Source organism: Lynx rufus, unplaced genomic scaffold (assembly GCF_022079265.1).
Source record: "Lynx rufus isolate CCGP_SWC_20201006 ecotype Redwood Valley unplaced genomic scaffold, mLynRuf1.p SCAF_15, whole genome shotgun sequence".
Classification (NCBI taxonomy): domain Eukaryota; kingdom Metazoa; phylum Chordata; class Mammalia; order Carnivora; family Felidae; genus Lynx; species Lynx rufus.
This window is the reverse complement of record NW_025814829.1, coordinates 58131781-58145872: the sequence shown is the minus strand read 5'-3', so window position 1 is coordinate 58145872 and position 14092 is coordinate 58131781. Positions and strand designations below refer to the sequence as shown.

General features: G+C 37.5%; 1 protein-coding gene across 1 annotated transcript in view; it reads right to left on the bottom strand.

Annotated features, from left to right (window-relative positions):
• Positions 1–14092, bottom strand: part of CATSPERE (catsper channel auxiliary subunit epsilon) — a 199859-nt gene that overhangs the window by 184591 nt on the left and 1176 nt on the right. The gene's annotated exons all lie outside the window — the stretch shown is intronic.

Genomic DNA, 14092 nt, shown 5'->3' with positions numbered 1-14092 from the left:
ATAAGTAAAGAAGAAAAAAAGCAGGCTCTGTCAGTGTAGAGAGAGAGGTGGGGCTCGAACCCATGAACCATGAGGTCATGACCTGAGCCAAAACCAAGAGTCAGATGCTCAACCAACTGAGCCACCCAGGCACCCCTCAATTGCTGCAGCTTTATAGTTAAGTTTTAAAGTCAGGAACTGTGAGTCTTCCAACATTGTTCTTTTTCAAAAATGTCTTATCTATTCTTTTTTTCTTGAATTTCCCTGTGAAATTCCACGTGAATTTCCATATGAAATTACTAAACTCAGTAGTTTTAATAATTTTTTAGTGGATTCATTAGGGGTTTTTATATTAATCATGTCATCTGCAAATAGAGGTACTTTATTTTTTTTCCTTTCCAATGTGGATGTCTTTATTTCATTTTCTTGTCTAATTGCCTTGGCTATGGTATGTATGTACGTATGTATGTATGTATGTATGTATGTATGTATTTAAAGAGTTTTAGGGTTGCCTTTTTAAAAATGTTTATTTATTTTTGAAGGAGAGGGGCTGGGTGCAGAGAGAGAGGGAGACACAGAAGCCAAAGCAGGCTCCAGGCTCTGAGCTGTCAGCACAGAGACTGACACGGGGCTCAAACTCATGAGTGGTGAGATCATGACCTGAGCTGAAGTCAGACGCCCAGCTGTCTGAGCCACCCAGGCACCCTTAGAGCATGCAACTCTTTTTTAAAAAAATTTTTTTTTCAACGTTTATTTATTTATTTTTGGGACAGAGAGAGACAGAGCCTGAACGGGGGAGGGGCAGAGAGAGAGGGAGACACAGAATCGGAAACAGGCTCCAGGCTCTGAGCCATCAGCCCAGAGCCTGACGTGGGGCTCGAACTCACGGACTGCGAGATCATGACCTGGCTGAAGTCGGACGCTTCACCGACTGCGCCACCCAGGCGCCCCAGAGCATGCAACTCTTGATCTCAAGAGTCGTGAGTTTGATACCCATAGTGGGTGTATAGATTACTTAAGGAAGTAAAAATAATAATAAAATAAAATTTAAGAATCTTAACATTTTAACATACATACTAAAATATTTATGGATGAAATATTATGTCTAGAATACCTCTATTTGCTTATTCACTTGTTTTAGATTCCATTTTGAGTGCAGTCATATGGTATTTGTCTTTCTCAGTCTAATTTACCTCACTTAGCATTATACCCTCTAGGTCCATCCATGCTGTCTCAAATGGCACAATCTCACCCTTTTTTACAGCTGTGTAAAACTCCATTTTGTGTGTTTGTGGGTGTGTACGTATCACATTGTCTTTATCAATTCATCTATTGATGGATACTTAGGTTGCTTCTATGTCTTGGCTATTGTAAACAATGCTGTAATAAACACAGAGAGGCATATACCTTTTTGAGTTAGTGTTTTCATTTTCTTTGAGTAAACAGTAGTGGAGTTATTGGATCATATGGTATTTCTATTTTTAATTTTTTGATGAATCTCCATACTCTTCTGCAGTGGCTATGTCAATTTATATTCCCACCAACAGTGTAAAAGGGTTCCTTTTTCTCCACATCCTTATTAATACTTACTGTTTCTTGTCTTCTTGATTTTAGCCATTCTAACTGATGTGAAGTGATATCTCATTGTGATTTTGATTTGCAGTTCCCTGATGATGAGTGTTGATGAGCATCTTTTCATGTCTCTGTTGGCCATCTGCACATCTTCCTTGGAAAAATGTCTATTTAGCTTCTCTGCCCATTTTTTAATACCTTTTTTTTTTTTTAAGAGAAAGAGAGCAAGTGGGGGAGAGGGGCAGAGGAAGAGAGTGAGAGTTTTAGGCAGGCTCCACGCTCAGCATGGAGCCTAATGGGAGGCTTGATCCCACAATCTTGGGATCATGACCTGAGCCAAAATCAAAAGTCAGATGCTCACACAGCTGAGTCACCCAGGTACCCCTCTGCCCACTTTTAATCAGATTATTTGTTTTGGGGGTTTTGGTGGGGTTGAGTCATATAAGTTCTTTATATATTTTGGGTATTAACACCTTATCAGGTATATCATTTGCAAACATCTTCTCCTATTTAGTAGTTGTCTTTTACTTCTATAGTTTCCTTTGCTGTGCAAAAGCTTTTTATTCTGATGTAGTACGAATATTTTTGTTTTTGTCTTACTTGCCTTAGGAGACATATCTAGAAAACTGTTGCTATGCTCAGTGTCACAGAAATTACTGCCTGTGTGCTTTCTCTTCTAGGATTTTTATGGTTTCAGGTCTCATGTTTAGGTCTTTAATCCATTTTGAGTTTTTTTTTTCTTTTCTTTTTTTTTTTGTATGTTGCTAAAAGTAGTCCAGTTTCATTCTTATACATGAAGCTGTCCGGTTTTCCCAACACCATTTATTGAAAAGACTATCTTTTCCCCATTGTATATTCCAGCATCCTTTGTCATAGATTAATTGATCATAGAAATGTGGGTTTATTTATGGGCTTTCTATCCTGTTGCATTGATCTATGTGTTTATTTTTCTGATTACTACAGATTTGTAGTATTATTTTGAAATCTGAAACTGTGATACCCCCAGCATTGCTCTTCTTTCTCAGGATTGCTTTGGCTATTCAGGGTCTTCTGTGGGTCCATACAAATTTTAGTATTATTTGTCCTAGTTTTGTGAAAAATGCTATTGGTATTTTGATAGGGATTGCACTGAATCTGCAGATTGCTTTGGATAATATGGATATTCTGACAATATTAATTCTTCCAATCCATGAGAATTAAATATCTTTCCATTTGTTTGTGTCATTTTCAATTTCTTTCATCAGTGTTTTATAGTTTCCAGAGTACATGTCTTTCACCTCTTTGGTTAAGTTTATTCCTAGGTACTTTATTACTTTTGATGCAATTGAAATGGTGTTGTTTTTCAAATTTCTCTTTCTGGGACTTTACTGTTAGTGCTAACAATAAAGTCATTACTTTGTTGTTAGTATATAGCACAGAGTTCTGCATATTAGTTTTGTGTCCTGTAACTTGACTGAAGTGGTTTATTACTTCTAGTAGCTTTTTGGTAGAGTCTTTAGGATTTTCTCTATAAAGTATCATGTGGTCTGCAAATAGTGACAGTTTAACTTTTTTTAAAAAAAGTTTTTAGTGTTTATTTATTATTGACAGAGAGAGAGAGAGACCGAGCATGAGTGGGGGGAGGGGCAGAGAGAGGAGACAGAATTTGAAACAGGCTCCAGGCTCTGAGCTGTCAGCACAGAGCCCGACATGGGGCTCAAACTCATGGACAGTGAGATCATAACCTGAGCCGAAGTCGGACGCTCAACCGACTGAGTCACCCAGGCGCCCCCCACCCTTTTTTTTTCTTTTTTTAGCAATATGCATGCATCTTGTTTCTTTTTCTTGTCTCATTGCTGTGGGTGGCTAGGACTTCCAGTACTAGGTTGAATAAAAGTGGTGAGAGTGGATAACCTTGTCTTTTCCTGCCCTTAAAGGAAAAGCTTTCAGTTTTTCACCATTGAGTATAATGTTAGCTGTGGGGTTTTCCTATATGGCCTTTATTATATTGAGGTATGTTCCCTCTAACCCCATTTTGTTGAAAATTTTTATCATGAATCTTGTCAAATGCTTTTTCTGCATCTACCAAGATGATCATATAATTTTCCCCCTCATTTTCTTGATGTCATTTATGACATTGATTGACTTACAGATATTGAACCATGCTTGCATCCTGGGAATAAATCCCATTTGATCATGGTGAGTGATCTTTTAATGTATTGTTTTATGCAGTTTGCTAATATTTTGTTGAGGATTTTCCATCTATGTTCACCATGCATATTGGCCTGTAGTTTTATTTTTTTGTGGTGTCATTGTCTGTTTGTGGTATCAGGGTAATGTTGGCCTCATAGAATGTATTTAGAAGCTTTCCTTCTCCAATTTTCGGGAAGAATTTGAGGGGAATAGATATTAACTCTTCTTTAAATGTCTGGTAAAATTCATTATGTGAATACATCTGGTCCTGGACTTTTATTCTGTGATAGTTTTTTGATTACCAATTCAATTTTGTTACTTTTACTTGGTCTGCTCAGATTTTCTATTTCTTCCTTGTTTAGCTTTGGAAGATTATTTAGATTTATCCATTTCTTCCAGGCTGTCCAGTTTGTTGGCATATATTTTTCACAGTATTTTCTTATGATCCTTTGTGTTTCTGTGGTGTCAGTCGCTGTTTATCCTCTCTCATTTCTGATAATAGGCATTCTAACTGGTGTGAAGTGAGTTCATTGTGGTTTTGATTTGCATTTCCTTGATGATTAGTGACACTGAGCACTTTTTCATGTTCCTGTTGGCAATCCGTAGATCTTCTTTGGAAAAATGTCCATTTAAATCTTCTGCTCATTTTTAAATCAAATTGTTTGCTTTTTCCTATTTTATGTTGTATGTTGTATGAGTTCTTTATATATTTTGGATGTTAACCCCTCATGGTTTGTAGATATTTTCACCTATTCAGTACATTGCCCTTTCATCTTACTGATGATTTCCTTTACTGTGAAAAATATTTTTAGTCTGTTGTAGTCCCATTTGTTTATGTTTGTCTTTGTGGCCTTTGCTTTTGGTGTCAGTTTAAAAAAAAAGTCACTGCCAAGACCAATGTGAAGGAACTTACTGCCTGTGTTTTCTTCTCAGAGTTTTATGGTTTCAAGTCTTTTATTCAGGACTTTAATCCATTTTCAGTTAATTTTTGTATATGGTATAATATACTTGTCTAGTTTCATTCTTTTGCATATGGCTATCCAGTTTTCACAACACCTTTTATTAAAAAGACTGTCTTTTTCCCCTTGTATATTCCTGGCTCCTTTGTTGCAAATTAATTGACCATATATGCATGGGTTTATTTCTGGGCTCTCTATTCTGTTCCATCAATCTCTGTGTTGTTTTCTTTAATGTTGTTAATTTATTTTTAAGAGAGAGAGAGAGAGAGAGAGCAAGAGAGAGAGCACAAGCAGGGGAGGGGCAGAGAAAGAGGGGGGCAGAAGATCTGAAGCAGGCTCTGCACTGACAGAAGTGAGCACATTTGGGGCTCAGACTTATGACCTGTGAGATCATGACCTGACCAAAGTTGAACATTCAAACAACCGAGCTACCCAGGCATCCCTCTCTATATATGTATTTTGAAGTTTATTTATTTATTTATTTATTTATTTATTTATTTATTTAATTTTTTTTTCAACGTTTATTTATTTCTGGGACAGAGAGAGACAGAGCATGAACGGGGGAGGGGCAGAGAGAGAGGGAGACACAGAATCGGAAACAGGCTCCAGGCTCTGAGCCATCAGCCCAGAGCCCGACGCGGGGCTCGAACTCACGGACCGCGAGATCGTGACCTGGCTGAAGTCGGACGCTTAACCGACTGCGCCACCCAGGCGCCCCTTATTTATTTATTTTGAGAGAGAGAAAGAGAGCAGGGGAAGGGAAGAGAGAAGGAGACAGAGAATCCCAAGCAGGCTCTGTGCTGTCAGCACATGAACCATGAGATTTTGACCTAAGCTGAAACCAAGAGTCAGATGCTTAACTGAGTCACCCAGGTGCCCCTTTTCTTAAACGTTTATTTATTTTGAGAGGGGGGTGGAGGGGCAGAGAGAGAGAGAGAGAGAGAGAGAGAGAATCCCAAGCAGGACTCGCACGGTCAGTGCAGAGCCCAACTTGGGGCTCAGTCTCACAAACTGTGAGATCATGACCTGAGCCATAATCAAGAGTTGGATACTCAACCGACTAAGCCACCCAGACACCCCTCTATATCTATTTTTATGCCAACATATTGTTCTGATTGCTACAGCTCTGTGATGTAGTTTAAAATCAGATAATGTGATGCCTCCAGCTTTGTTCTTCTTTCTCAATATCGCTTTGGCTATTTGAGGTCTTTTATGGTTTTACACAAACTTTTCCATTGTTTGTTCTATTTCTGTAAAATATGGCATCAGAATTTTGATAAAGATTGCACTGAAAGTGTAGATTTCTTGGAGTTGATGGTCATCTTAACAATGTTAATTCTTTAAAAAAAATTTAAGTGTTTATTTATTTTTGAGAGATTAAGAGAGACAGAGTGCAAATAGGGGATGGGCAGAGAGAGAGGGAGACACAGAATCCGAAGCAGGTTCCAGGCTCCGAGCTGTCAGCACAGAGCCTGACACAGGGCTCAAACTCATGAACCATGAGATCATGACCTGAGCTGTAGTCAGATGCTTAACTGACTAAGCCCCCCAGGCGCCCCAATAATGTTAATTCTTTTCATCCATGGGTGTGGAATATCTTTCCATTTATTTATGTTTTCTTCTATTTCTTCCATCAATATCTTATAGTTTTAATGTAGCAGTCTTTTACTTCCTTGGTTAAATTTATTGCTAAGTATTTTTATTTCTTGATGTAATTCCAAATAGGATTGTTTTCTTAATTTCTCTTCCAGACTGCTGTTAGTGTACAGCCACACAAGAGATTTTTGAATATTGATTTTGTATCCTGCAGTTAATTTTATCTTTTCAAAGAACCAGCTTTTAGTTTCATTGATCTTTTCTATTGTTATTGTAATCTCTATTTCATTTCTTTCTTTTTTTTAATGTTTTATTCATTTTTGAGAGAAAGAGAGACAGACAGACAGACAGACAAACACAGAGCATGAGCAGGGGAGGGGCAGAAAGAGAGGGAGACACAGAATACCAAGCAGGCTCCAAACTCTGAGCTGTCAGCACAGAGCCTGACGCAAGGCTTGAACCCATGAACCGCAAGATCACGACCTGAGCTAAAGTCGGATGCTTAACTGACTGAGCCACCCAGGCGCCCCACCTACTTCATTTATTTCTGTTCTTATCTTTGTTATTTCCTTCTACCTACCTACTTTGGGCTTCATTTCTTCTTTTTCTAGTTTCTTGGGGTGTAATATTGTTTGATATTTTTCTTGTTAGTTGATTTAGGCATTTAAGCTATGAACCTCTATCTTAGAAGTGTTTTTGCTGCATCCCATTCCCTCCTCATTTGTCTCAAGTTACTGGTTGATTTGTATTTCAATTTATTTTTTGATGCATTGGTTTTTCAGTAGCATGTTGTTTAACCCCCACATATTTGTGAATTTTCCAGTTTTCTATTTATCATTGATTTCCAGTTTTATACCACTGCAGTCAGAAAATTTGCATGATATATTAATCTTCTTTTTAAATTTTTTTAAAATGTTTATTTTTTTAATTGTTTTTTAATGTTTATTCATTCTTGAGAGACAGAGCATGAGTGTGGGTGGGGCAGAGAGAGAGAGAGAGGAAGACCCAGAATCTGAAGCAGGCTCCAGGCTCAGAGCTGTCAGCGCAGAGCCTGACGTGGGGCTCAAACCCACAAACTGAGAGATCATGACCTGAGACAAAGTCATATGCTCAACCGACTGAGCCACCCAAGCATCCTTGATATGATACTAATCTTAAGACTTGCTTTGTGGCCTAACACATGACCTCTCTATTCTGGAGAATGTTCCCTGTGTTTGAGAAGAATGTGTATTCTGTTCATTTTGGATGGGATGTTCTGTAAATATCTGTTAAGTTCTATCTGGTTGAATGTGTTGTTCAAGGCTGATATTTCCATTTTGATTTTCTGTCTGGATTATGCACTAACGAAAGTGGGATAATAACGTCCTCTACTATTATTGTATTGCTGTGTATTTCTCCCTTTAGTTCTGTTATTATTTGTTTTATATGTTCAGCACTCCTATGCAGAATGCATAAATAGGTACCAATGTTATGTCATCTTATTCGATTGAACACTTCTTCTTCATGTAATGCTCTTGTCTTGAAGCCTATTTTGTGTGATATAAGTATAGCCAACACTGCTTTCTTTTGGTTTCCATTTGCACAGAATATCCTTTTCCATCCCTTCACTTTCAGTCTGTGTGTTTGTCCTTACATCTGTTGAGTCTCTTATCAGCAGCACATAGATGGATTTTTTTTTAATCCAGCCAGCCACTTGCTTTTTGATTAGAGAATTTAGTCCATTTACATTTAAAGTAATTACTGATAGGTATGTACAAGTATACCTCTGAGATATTGCAGTTTCATTTACAGACCACTACAATAAATTATATATCACAATAAAATGAATCACATAATTTTTTTGTTTTCCAGTGCATATAAAAATTGTTTAGACTGTACTATAGTTTATTAAGTGTGTGATAGCATTATGTCGTACATACCTTAGTTTAAAAAACATTGTGAATAATGCTAACCATCATGTGAGCTTTCAGCAAGCTGCAGTTACTGATCACAGAGTACTATAACAAATGCAATAATGAAAATTTGAAATATTGTGAGAATTACCAAAATGTGACACAGAGACATGAAATGAGCAGATGAGATGGTATTGGGAAAATGGTGTTGACAGACTTGCTTGATGCAGCGTTGCCATAAACCTTCCAATATGTAAAACAAAAACAAAAAACAGTAGTATTTGCAAAGCACAATAAAGTGAAGCACAATGATATGAGGTATGGCTGTACTTATGCCATCTTGTTAACTGTATTCTGGCTGGTTTGTAGTTTCTCTGTGTTTCTTTCTTCTCTCCTCTCTTTCTTTTGTTTTGTTGACTTTCTTTTGTGGCATACTTAGATTCCTTCTTCCTTATCTTTTATGTATCTACTACAGGTTTTTTGCTTTGTGGTTACCATGAGGCTTACACACAAAAACTTGTAACAGTGTATTTTAAGTAGATAATAACCTAAGGTTGATCACAATCTAAAGTGCTACATTTTTACTAACCCCTTGCACATTGTTTTTGATGTCATAGTTTACATCTTTTTTTCCTGTGCATCCCTTAAGAAATTATTATTTTTAGTACTTTTGTCTTTTCACCTTCACACTAGCTTTATAAGTAACTAACCCACTACCTTTACTATACAGTTACCTTTCCAGTGAGATTTATTCTTTCATGTTTTCTTGTTACTAATTAGTACCTTCCCCCCTCCCCCAGCATAAAAAGTCACTTTCACATTTCTTGTAAGGCTAGTTTGTGATGATGAATCCCTTTAGCTTTTGCTTATCTGGAAAACGATTTCTCCTTCAATTCTATATGAAAACTTTGCTGCACAGAGTATTCTTGTGTGGAAGTTTTTTTCTCTCAGCACTTTGAATATATTGTGCCACTCACTTCTGACCTGCAATGTTTCTGCTGAAAAATCTACTGATAACCTTAGGGGTTTATCTTGCATGTAACAGAAGTTATTTTTCTCTTGCTGCTTGTAAGATCTCTCCTTGTGTTTAACTTTCAATGTTTAAATTATAATGTGTCTTTGTTGGGGTCTCTTTGGGTTCATCCTATTTGTAACTCTCTGGGCTTCCTGGATCTGGCTGTCTGTTTCCCTCCCCAAATTAGGGAAGCTTTCAGTCATTATTTCTTTCTTTTTTTTTTTTTTTAATTTTTTTTCAACGTTTTTTTATTTTATTTTTGGGACAGAGAGAGACAGAGCATGAACAGGGGAGGGGCAGAGAGAGAGGGAGACACAGAATCGGAAACAGGCTCCAGGCTCCGAGCCATCAGCCCAGAGCCTGACGCGGGGCTTGAACTCACGGACCGCGAGATCGTGACCTGGCCAAAGTCGGACGCTTAACCGACTGCGCCACCCAGGCGCCCCAGTCATTATTTCTTTAAAAATTGTCAGCCCCTTTCTTCTTTTGGGCCCCTATAATGTGAATGTTAGTCCACTTGATGTTGTTCTGTAAGTCCCTTAATATTTCTTTACTTTTTTCCCCCCACTCTTTTTTCTTTTTATTGCTCTGTTTAGGTGTATTCCACTGCTCTGCTTTCAGGTTCACAGATCCTTTCTTCTGCCTTGTCTAGTCTTCTACTAAACCCTGTGGTGTACCTTTCAGTTCAGTTATTATATCCTTCAGCTCTGTGACTTCTATTTGGTATCTTCTTATATTTTGTATCTCTTGGTTGAAGTTCTTACTGTGTTCAACCATTCTTCTCCTGAGTTCAAAGGGCATCTTTACAACTATCATTTTGAACTCTTTATCAGGCAAATTACTTATCTCCATTAGAGTAAGGTGTCTCCCCCACCCCTGTCACTGAGGTTTTATCTTATTCTCTTGTTTGGAACATATTCTTCTGTTTCTTCTATTTCCTTGACTCTCTTGTGTTCATTTCTATGCATTAGATAAAATAACCACCTCTTCTAGTCTTGATGAAGTGGCCTTGTGTAAAAGATGAAGCTTATCATTTAACCTTGCCCTAGGTCTTGGTTGTCCTTCAAAACTTTGTGATTGTCCAAGAAGCTTACTTTATTTTTAATAACTCCCAGTAGTTGAGGATGTTCCAGTCCTGTCATTGTCCCAAAGGGAGGATCTCAGTGAGCACCTAGATTCATGTTGTCTAGAAGCCAGACACTCAAGCAGTAGCTTTTAAAGCATACAAATATATATAGTCCAATGGGACTACAAGTGTAAGCCTCCCTGGCCACTAGAGCCAGGAGATCCGGAGGTGTCCTGTGGGTTACAAAAACGAGGCTCTAGACAAATGCATAAGTTCCTTTATGGGAGACACTGGCAAGCTGTAGAGAGACATAGGGAAGTAGAGAGATGGCCTCCATCAGCTTATGTTCCCTCAGAGCACCTTCACAGGTTCCTAGATGTGTGTCAAACCTGAATCCTGCCAAAGTTCATGCCAAAGCTCCCAGAAAAGCAAATAGGTAGAGAAAAACTGTTTCAAAATGCTTTCCATCAAGATTTATGAAATATTTCATCCCTAAAGTGTCTTCTGTACACTCAATAATTTCTTTCTTTCTCTGAATATCACTTGCAAGGAAGCTGCTATACCACTGGTTTTAGCATCTACTCTCTTGCATTTTGTCTACCTTCCTGGTGGACAATCAAACTCTGGCTCCCAATTTGCATTTCTATAATGACATAATTCCACTATTTTGGTTACCAATTGCCAACTAAGATGATATATTTCTGTCACCCCCCCTAAAAATGATAAAGAAACAGTAGAGATCAAGAAAGGAGATTTTTACGGGGTGCCTGGCTGGTTCAGTTGGTGGAGCATGTGACTCTTAATCGTGGGGTTATGAGTTTGAGCTCCATGCTGGGTGCAGAGATTACTTAGAAAAAAAAGAGATTTTTAAAATGACTAAAAGGATATTAGAGTGGGAGAGAGCCAAAGCATAAGAGACTGTTAAAAACTGAGAACAAACTGAGGGTTGATGGGGGGTGGGAGGGAGGGGCGGGTGGGTGATGGGTATTGAGGAGGGCACCTTTTGGGATGAGCACTGGGTGTTGTATGGAAACCAATTTGTCAATAAACTTCATATAAAAAAAAAAAAAGAAAAAAAAATAAAATGACTAATCAAATGGTCAATTATACAGCAAAGATGTTCAAGAAACCAAGATGAAATAGATAAATGATATTAAAGAAATTAACTACAAATAACAATTTAGGTGATAAGTACAGATTTTATAAGAAATGGATAGCAATGGATTTAAAAACAAATGACGTTGTTGGTACAGTTTCCTTTTGCCTGACTTTGAGTAACGTAATAAATTTTTAATAATGTAAATGCAATGATATATATAAACATAGAATATAAGTGTAAACTGATACAATTACTTTGTAAAATCTTTTGCATCACCTACTAAAGCTGAACACGTGCATATTCCCCAGGACTTACCGATTCCACTTAGTTATATACCCACCAGAAATGCATATATGTTAACCAGAAGATAGGCATAATAATGTTCCTAGCAGCCCTAATCATAGCAGACTAAAAATGGAAACAACCTAGTTGCTTATCTAGAATAAAAGGATGCCTATACTGTGGCATGTTAATTCAAGGAAAGAGTATACACCATTGAAACTAAACTGCAGCTACGTTAAACAACTTACTGTTTTTCTATTATTTTTCTGGTATTATCTTTTTTCTATATATAGATATTGACAACATCTAAAAACATAATACCAGAAAATAATTGAAAAACAATAAGTTGTTTAATTGATGGTGGTTCATTACATGGAGACAATAATGTGAATGCATACTTTATATTATATACAAGTGGACTCTAGATGAATTTCTGACCTATATTTGAAAGGTCAAGATATAAAGCATATAAAAGAAAAAAGATAAATATCTTTGCAACTCCAGGCAGGAGAAGATTTTTCTTAAGTAAGACTCCAAGGGCACCTGGGTGGCTTAGTTGGTTAAGCGTCTGACTTGGCTCAGGTCAGTTGACAGTTCTTGAGTTCAAGCCCCATGTTGGGCTCTGTGCTGACAGCTCAGAGCCTGGAGCCTGCTTCAGATTCTGTGTCTCCCTCTCTCTCTGCCCCTCCCCCACTCACACTCTGTCTCTCTCTCTCTCAAAAATAAACACTAAAAAAAAAAGGGGCTGCAAAAGAAGTAGAAAGTATGAGGTCAAAAAGAGTGGGGGGGAGCGGGGAGGCAGAGTGGTTTGGTTCAACAAAAGTTGGCTTTTTCTTGAAAAATAAAATATCCATGGACAAAGTTAATGGTTAGATGAGTAGATGAGAGACAAGAAAATGATTAAAACTTAAACTTTTTTTTACGTAGGCTTCACTCCCAGTGCAAAGTCCAACGTGGGGCTTGAACTCACAACTCTGAGATCAAGACCTGAGCTGAGGTCAATAATTGGATACTTAACTGACTGAGTCACCCAGATGCCCTGATAACTGAAACATTTAAAACCAATATTCAACTAATATAGAGAGTGGAATGTATACAGCACTCTGTAAATCAACAAGAAAAGGGCATAAACTTAAATGGAAAATGGGCAAAAGGTTATGACCAGGCAATTCAGAAGAGAAGCTTGTGTAAAAGTGGTAAGAGATGCTCAAAATCAGTAGCCGTCAGAGAATTGAAAATAGCAACAGTGATATTAGCACATACTAACGATGTTGGTAAAAAATAGAAACTTCAATAATACCAGACTTTGGTGGAGATGTGCACTAGGTGAGAGTGGAAATTGTGATTGCCATTTAAGAACAATCTTGCAGAATTTAGTTAAATTGTCTGCTTTCCCTGTGTCCCTGCAACCGTGACTGAAAAATTATTGCACAGACCCGTAAAATGACATGTGGAAGGATCTTCTTCACAGTGTTGTTTGTGGTGATAGAAAGCCATGTGTCCATCATTAGGGGGGTATATAAATAAAATAAAACACACACTAGTAAGCAGGCAGCATTCAGAAGAAATTAAGGCAAAGTATTGGATAAAAGAAGGAATATAGAGAATGAAATCTACAGCTTTGGTGACCATACGTCTCCGTCTATCTAGGCAGTTCCAATTCATACCTGCTGTCCCAGCAAAAATATTAATAGCACTATCTTTCACTGTCTATAGTTTACACAATATATTGTATGGCCATCTTATCTGTGAATACTAAATAAAAAAAACACTCAAAACCACATTATTTGTTTTTGCTACACACATATCTAAGGACATTCATTGGGAAGGGGATTTATATTAGGACGACAAATGAGACAACGGAAATAAAATAAAAACAAATGAATGACACCACACTATACAACTAAGTATAAAACACTGCTCTTTGCTCTAAGGTAAAAAATGATTCTTGACTATAGTTTGAAAAAAATTAAACACTTACAGTACTTCTGGTACTAAAAATGTGGTAGCTTGGGCTGTTACTGGAATACCTGTGGAGGAAAAGGTCAAATATAAATATTAAAACTAATTTCTCCTCCAAATAAGAGGGATTGTATAGCAAACCCTTAAGTTGACATAAGTGCAGAGGGAAGTTTTGTATATGACAGAGGCAATATTCAATAAATGGAACTGGAAAACGGAACTGGACTCATAAGGAGAAAGAAATGGTTGCAGCCCTACCTTAGATCATTAAAGGAAACCAACTCCGTCGGGATACGAAATGTCAAAAACAAAATGTTAACGCTCTTAGTAGAAAATGTAGGTACATATCTGTTAGACCTTGGGCAAAGGAAGAATTCATTCAATAACACATCTACCCTGAATTTTGCCTGCAACTTTGTCTGCACTAATTACCTCAATGAATTTAGTACTCTCGTCCGTTATGAATGTAGACCAGGGGGTGTCAAACCATGCCTTACA